We start from the raw sequence: 8,082 nt of genomic DNA, 5'->3' as shown, positions 1-8,082 counted from the left end.
CCGACAAATATTTACCTAACAAGCCCTATGTGTCAGGTAATGCATCAGGCTCTGGGTGCACAAAGATTAAGATATCAAAGTCCATGACTTCTTAGCTCTCCCATCCAGTCAGAAAGAAGGACTGGAACTAAATAGTGGCGCTGTAATGATCGGGGTTGTATGTCAAGTTCCATCAGGACCTAGATAAGCGCATAATGAGTGCGGTGGGGTGGGAAGGTGGGAAGAGAAAGCTGTAAGAAAACCGTAGAGGTGGATTTAATGGTTGAGCTGGAATTCACCAGGGTTATGAGAGCACAGGGCACCACAGCCAGAGGGAAGTGTGGGCAGAGATGTGTGAGTGAGCTGTGCTCCTGGGCCAGTGAGAAGCAGTGTGTGGCTGGAGCTCCAGAGGCTTTGGAGAGAGGTGGGGTGGCAGTGTGGAGGAGGAAGCTCGAAAGGTTCAGAGGGCCACCTCACAAGGAATGCAAACTGTTGGCTACAGTTTAGGTGAACATAAAATTTGCTGTCCAAACGGGGACAATTCTGAGAGGAAAAAGAAGGTTCTAAACATCTTTGGAATTTAACTTTTTGAATATTTGTTGACCACCAACTTGATTCTATTAAACTTTTTGAAGAGATAATTCTAAAAACATAGAAACATGTATCTTGTATATTAAAGCGAAAAATAAAAACTCTGAACAATAAAAATAACATGAACAAAATTATGCCCTTAATATATAGTCATATACCTTATTTATATCTACAATTTCTGTTAGCATTTTCCTGGAGAATATGTATTTTTCAATATTATCTTATTTTTAATGTTTTAATAAAACAGTAAAATTTAAAGTTCTATTTTATGGTACATAGATTGGAGTATTTGGTAACTCCAATGAACTCTTGTCTTTTTTTAATTGAGGAAATACTCTCCCTGCAGTCAGTGAGGAATGTAGCAAAACAAATTATGCTAAGTAGAAAATATCCTCAATTCAATTTTTTTCATACTGAAATGTGTAAACATCTCAGTCTGTTTTCTTACTCTATTCAGTGTACCTTTCTTCAACAAATATTTTTATAAGACAAAACTCATCAAATAAATTGTCTACATTTATGATGTTTCTGATTTTTTTGCCAAATATGAATGTTGCAAAATTATAGGCTTTCTCAATTTCATTTCACTCCAGAATAGAATATGATAAATTTATCCAATAAAACACTGTAGTGCTATTAAATGATTCTCCCTAAAAGTAATATATTCTAAAGAACAATTATAGAATTTCAGAACTGAAATTTGTATACCCTTTAGACCCTTAACATTTAATCTGTTCGGTTCTCCCTTTGCTTTAAGAAGGATTCGTTTCAATGACTTCCTTGTTGGTAAGCTTTGTTTTTACTAATCAAAATTCACTACAAGCTTCCATGGAAGTCTTTGACACTTTATCCATTAAGCACTTTGATTAAATATTCCCAACTCATTTTGAACAAAATGCAAACAAAATTTAGAGGACTTGTTTATAAAAAAAGGTTAAATTCCACTGTAAAACACTTAGGTTGACATAAAAAAATTCTTCGAAGTTTCAAACATTTCTAATATCTGATTGATTGTAGGTAGCAAAATAAGAAAGTATGAGATTGCCATGCCAACTTATTTTTGTCTTTTAGACCAGCATCATTACAAATACTGTGGTTAAACCCTTCTAACTATGTGAATAAGTACATATCCTGGTATACATGCAAAATTTGAGAACTATGACTCTCAAATACTATTGTACTGTTTTGAATAGTAGACTATCACAGCTTTTTTTGACAGACTTATGAATTACATCTTTACCACAATTAATGCCAAGTAGAATTTTGCATAGTTTATATTTTTAAAAAATATTTCTTCAGATCTTTGTTTTTGCCATAATACTGGGCTTCACTAAAAAGTTTTAAGGATTTTGCCACAAGAAAAACAAGTAATTATTTTCAATATTAAAATTTTAACTGAATTCACAAAAAGCTCAGATGTTTCAACTATGCCAGAATGGACTGTTTATTTCATAGGTCAATGGAAACAACTGAACCATTTTTGAATTAACTGATGTTCTATTTAGAGCTAACAACTCTAATGTTAAACTTGTAGCATTTAACTATTTTAGCTTTTTCGCTGGCTAATGGACATAGCATACTATGTCCATAACTATCACTTTATTTTCATACTTATGCAAGAAAACGTGGGATACAAAAATGATTAATATAATTCAGAAGAGGCATTTCATCTAAATGAAAAGTCTATGCTTTACAGTGTGATGTACAAACTCGCTTATGGCTGCATGTATTAAATTACCATGTCGGGGAAAAATCTTTTATTAACTTTTGGAGGAGTTGCGATTGTTTTCTCAGAAGTTTTGTGTCTTCTGGGTTTTATGTGGCCCATGACATCAGTAGCTCACACAGTGCATGGTAATTTTCAATAAATATTTGGTATGAGTTAATTTTTAATCATCAACTTTCTTGAGAAATGGAAATTCAGTCTTAATTTTTCATGAAGCTTGAATTTTCTTTATTTAGCTCATTGCTGCTGAATGAGCTAAATGGTTTATTGCAAAATAAAAATGCATTAAGAAACAATAAAATATATAGCAATAGATCGACACTGTATAATAAATGATAAACTTGTAGTAAGAACATTTAGACTAGTCTCTGTACACCCTTAGCAGAATTGCACAGTCTCTATTTCTTGCACATATTTTTACTTATATTCAACTGATAATTTTTATGTTTCCACCCGACTCATTAACTGTCATCCTGGTGACTTCCTGTACCTTGAAGGCAGTGTTGCGGGATTACAAGGAGTTAGCTTACTGTACCCAACTGTACCAAAGTACAGTGCAATTTATGAATGAACGGTGAATGAATAACCCTGTGTCCTGTATGCTGTCCTTTAATGGGATATGTCACTTAAGTTGGATCTTGAGGGGATTGGGAAGAGAGAGTTAGATTATCACTGGTTATTTTTCAGAATTAATCAAATGTCAGAGAAATCTGTTCGTTGCACCTGCTTCTCACACAATACCAGAAGAGTCCATGGCAGAATCTGGAAGTATAAAGTGGAGGTCCATTAAATACGTCATGGCTTATTGTAATACAAATATTAATACTGTCACTTTGGTAAAAAAATAAAAACCCAAGACATGTGCTGGGACAAGAGGAAATGGGAACATATGGTCTCCTTAGCCATAGGGTATTGCTGCAGATTTTAAGTAAGCAAGGAAATTGTATAATTAGATTTGTGCTTTATAGAGATAAATTTGAGACTCTGAAGGCCATGAGCAGTACAGATATGGTATGAAGATGTTGTAGAGATACCATTTCAGAGATTTTGGCAATAATAAACCATCTGCTTTTAAATACCTTAATATAGTCTCTTTACTGTGTGGTCAGTGTCGTCTAAAAATTAGAGAACAGAGTTCAACAGAAATGTGACCCAGAGAGAAAAGTTTTAACAGGGTTCAAAGTGAGGTAGCACTAGAGTTCTGACTCTTTGTAGAAGTCAGAAAAAACAAAATGGCCTGTCAGACATTGCTAATTGACAGCCAATAACCACCATCTCTTTCTTTCTTTGTAGTAGAACTGGTATTCAACTGGGCACATGTTTTCTCAACCTGCCTTGTAGCTGGGTATAGCCATATACCCATATGGTTGGTTAGCATATAGCTAAGCTCTGGCCAATGCATGTCATCTGGAATCTCATGTGCAATTCTGGAAGTATCCTTATAGGAAGGGGACATGCCCCCTCCCTTGTTCTTTCTTGCTGTCTGGAATGCAGACATGATGGCAGAGCTCATGTGCTAAGAACCGTGGAACATCGAGAGAGAAAAAAGCATCAAAAGAGACAGTCTCTTTTGGGTCTCTGTGTTCTGTAGCCATTATATTGACCCTGAAAAGCTTCCCTTCAAATTTCTTTCACAGGAGTAAAAAACTGCAGTTCTGACTTGTGTCATACATAGTATTTAAGCCACTATCATTTCAGGTTGTCCGTCATATCAGCTCAACTTAATTCTAAATGAGGAGCTTATATGGTATAAATGTTTAGTTATTAAAAAAATCATACAAAACTTTTCTTATTTGATCTTTACAAAGAAAGCTCTTTTAGGCAAACAGGACAGGTAAAAACCCCTTTACCAAGAAGAAACTGAGGTTCATAGATGATAAATAATTCCCTTAGGGGAACAGGGGTAGATAAGTAGAGGTCCAATAAGTAATTTGAGGCTGCCTCAATACAAATTCAGTTGCCTTGTTAAACGTGGAGTTCCACAGTGCTGATAAGAAAGAGAGGGTTTGTTAGAGGAAGAGTGAGGCCGTAAAAGATTAATTTTACCCGGGACAAGCATAAAAGAGGGGCAAAAATATCATATATATATATATATATATATATATGTTAAAGGGTTTCCTCAAAGTGATAGTTTAATGTCTTGTCTGCTAATCATATGGCTGAATAAAAAGGTTTTTGTTGGTTATTTTCATGACTTATTACACTATTCTGAAATTCTAAAGCAGTGTCATGTCAGTATAGGCAAATGGGTATCTTAGTGAGTCTAGCCAAGGGTTTGTCGATTTTGTTAATCTTTTCAAAGAACCAGCTTTTTGTCACATTAATTTTTTCTATTGTCTTTTTGTTCTCTATTTCATTTAGTTCTGCTCTGATTTTTGTTATTTCCTTTCTTCTGCTGACCTTGGGTTTCGCTTGTTCTTCTTTTTCTAGTTTTTTAAGGTGTAACATGAGGTTATTTATTTGGGATTTTTCTTGTTTCTTGAGATAGGCCTGTAATGATATAAATTTCCCTCTTAAAAGTGCTTTCGCGGCATCCCAAAAATTTTGGTAGGATGTATTTTCATTGTCATTTGTTTCTATGTATCTTTTGAGCTCTCCTCTAATTTCTTCTTTGACCCAGTCATTCTTTAAAAGTATGTTGTTTCATCTCCATGTATTTGTGTTTTTTCCTGCTTTCTTTTTGCAGTTGATATCCAATTTCAAAGCTTTGTGATCAGAGAATATGCTTGGTATGATTTCAATCTTCTTAAATTTGCTGAGGCTGATTTTGTGTCCCAATATATGGTCTATCCTTGAGAATGTTCCATGTACACTAGAAAAGAATGTATAGTCTGATGTTTTAGGATGAAGTGCTCTATATATGTCAATTATGTCCAATTCATCTAATGTGTCATTTAGGGCTGCGATTTCGTTATTTATCTTCTGTTTGGATGATCTATCCATAGCTGTCAATGATGTATTTAAGTCCCCTAGTATAATTGTGTTTTGGTCAATTTCTCCCTTTAGTTCTGTTAGTAGTTGCTTGGTATATTTCGGTGCTCCCTGATTGGGGGCATAAATATTGATGACGGTTATGTCTTCTTGTTGTATAGTCCCCTCTACCATTATGAAATGTCCATCTTTGTCTCTTGTTATCTTTTTCACCCTGAAGTCTGTTTCATCGGAAATCATTATGGCTACACCTGATTTTCTCTGGGTACCATTTGCTTGGAGTGTCAATTTCCACCCTTTCACTTTGAGTCTATGCTTGTCCTTGTAGCTGAGATGTGTCTCTTGTAGGCAGCATATGGTTGGGTTTAGTTTTTTGAATCAATCTGCTACTCTGTGTCTCTTTATTGGTGAGTTCAGTCCATTTACATTTAGGGTGATTATTGATATGTGAGGATTTCCTGTCATTCTGTCTTTAGTTTTCTGGTAAGGCTGTGTCTCCATTGTTTCTTTGCCTTTTTGTTGTTGTCTGTTATTTCTGTGTGGTGGTATTCTATGATGTTTCCCTCTGTTTCTTCTTTTATTACAGTATATATTTCAGATTTGGATGTTTTTTGAGTGGTTACCCTTGAGTTTATGTAAAAGAAAGTTTGATATTTAGAGTATTCCAGTTTCTTCAGTACGCTTACTTTCTCTATTCCCATATTCCAGTTCAGGCCTTTACGCTCCCCCTTTTTATGTTTCGGTTGCCACAAGTTGTCCCTGTTGATGGTGGTCTAATAGCCTCCTTTAGTATTTCTTGTAGTGCAGGTCGTGTATTAGAAAATTCCCTCAGCTTCTGGATGTCTGGAAAGGTCTTTATTCCTCCTTCATATCTACAGGAGATCTTTGCTGGATATATTATTCTTGGCTCATAATTTCTCTCTTTCAATAGTTTGAATATTTGGTTCCATTCCCTCCTAGCTTGTAGAGTTTCTGCAAATGGGTATCTTATAATTTAAAATTCTTGAGGATGATAAACTTTCTGTATCATGCAGAGTTTTGTTTATTTTTAAGTGATCTTTTGTTAATATGTATTCGTTAGAGTAACAGTTAACTTAATTTTTTTTATGTGGAGAAATTAAGGGTGGATGAGGGAATGTGAATAATCTACTATTTATACAAATATCACCCCCCTCTAGCTATGCTAATGTGCGTTAACCTGGTAATGGACAGCAGGATTAAAAATCTAATGTATAACTGTTCTGTGGAAATTTCAGTTGCCTCTTTTCTAAGCTCCAGTAACCTGAAAACATGTTTGTTAATATTTGTGTATCTTCTGTTTTTTTGATACCAATTTGATTGAATTGTGGAACCAATTCTCTATAATAGGGAGGCAATTATTTTCATTACCAGTAAATTTTATTTTGAAGAATTGGTAAGTTCAAACTGAAGGATTTGTTTGGAGGCCAAGTTCTCATGAACTTTAAGATAATTACATGTTTTTTAACATTCTGGAAGCCAAAGAGTGGAAAGGAACAAAAAAGAGATCCAATGTTAACGTCTTCTTAGTATTTTGTGGAATGTTACAGAGTTTCTTCCAGGACTTCTCAACATGCAGTTTCAAAACATGATAACTGTGTAAATGCAGCAATCAGTGGCATAGAAAATACTCATTTGACACAACTAATCAATCCACTGACCCTTAGGGTGGCAGTTCATGCATTGACCTTTTAGGGTTCTGTTAGTGCTTGACCATGCCGACAGATCATGCAAACCCATTGCTAATTAAAGGACAGGGAGAAAAAATAAAAATAAAAGAGAATTTTCCAATCTTGCGAAACATGTTAATAGGTATGTATTGTAACAAAATTTTTGACATGTTGCAAAGAATATTTAAGTGGGCTATATCACTATTTCTGTTTTGAAATATGTCATACTGAATATATGTGCTCTATAAAAACCATCATATATTCATTCTGTAAGGTGGTTTGGAAAGAGTTAAAAGCTCCTGCAGAGGCTATAGTTAATTATCAGCAAGCTCTCTTTTTATTAGATGCCTTTTTAAGATTAAGCAAAATCACTCCTCATATTTTCCTGTGATCAAAAGGCATAAAGATTTGATGCCTCCAAATACTGATGGTGGCCTGTGGGGAAATACACTGTTAGGACTTCCAATTTTATCCTGTGTTTTTTTAATGTGTACTCAAAGCTTACATTGTGAGCTTTAATGTCTGTTAGTATTTACAACACGGGGGACTGCTAAATCTCCAACATTACCTAGTTCTAAGTTTTTCTTCTGTTATAAACAACTCTGAGAACATAATGTTTCCCTGCTATTAGGAGCTGAGGAAGTTATTCCTAGCCCTTTGGCATTTTCCAATGATAGCAATGAATAGCAATAATCGGAAATAGGTTATTTTTAAATTTTAGAGCAGAAAGTTTAAATGGTCCTTAGAGACTAGAACTTGTACATAAAATGGTTTGAGAAAGCTGATTCCCAGAGGATAAAATCTTTGAACTTATAACAGATATGGAATTGGTCCCTTTGTAGTTCAACCAATTGGACACAGTAGTTTTGCTGGAAATGTCACCGAGATTGTTTATATGGTATGATAATCTTCAAGTCCTTGAGCATCTACTGAGCATGTGCTTCTCTTAAACCAGAGGGTGTGCAGCCATGAGACTGTGGTGAGGTTCTTGCCTCGGTATGCTCCAATGAGGGCCTTCTGGGGTGGTGTCCGGTTACTTGGCCGTGCCACACTGGTTGATGTGTCTTGACCCTTAGACCCGGCAAATCTGTGGAGGCTGTAGTGGTCAGGCATAGTGTCAGTGCTCATTCCAAAACAACATGGTGGCATCTGGAACCATCTGAGGGG

Source organism: Rhinolophus hipposideros (assembly GCF_964194185.1).
Source record: "Rhinolophus hipposideros genome assembly, chromosome: 2".
NCBI classification, from domain to species: domain Eukaryota; kingdom Metazoa; phylum Chordata; class Mammalia; order Chiroptera; family Rhinolophidae; genus Rhinolophus; species Rhinolophus hipposideros.
This window is presented reverse-complemented; position numbering follows the sequence as displayed.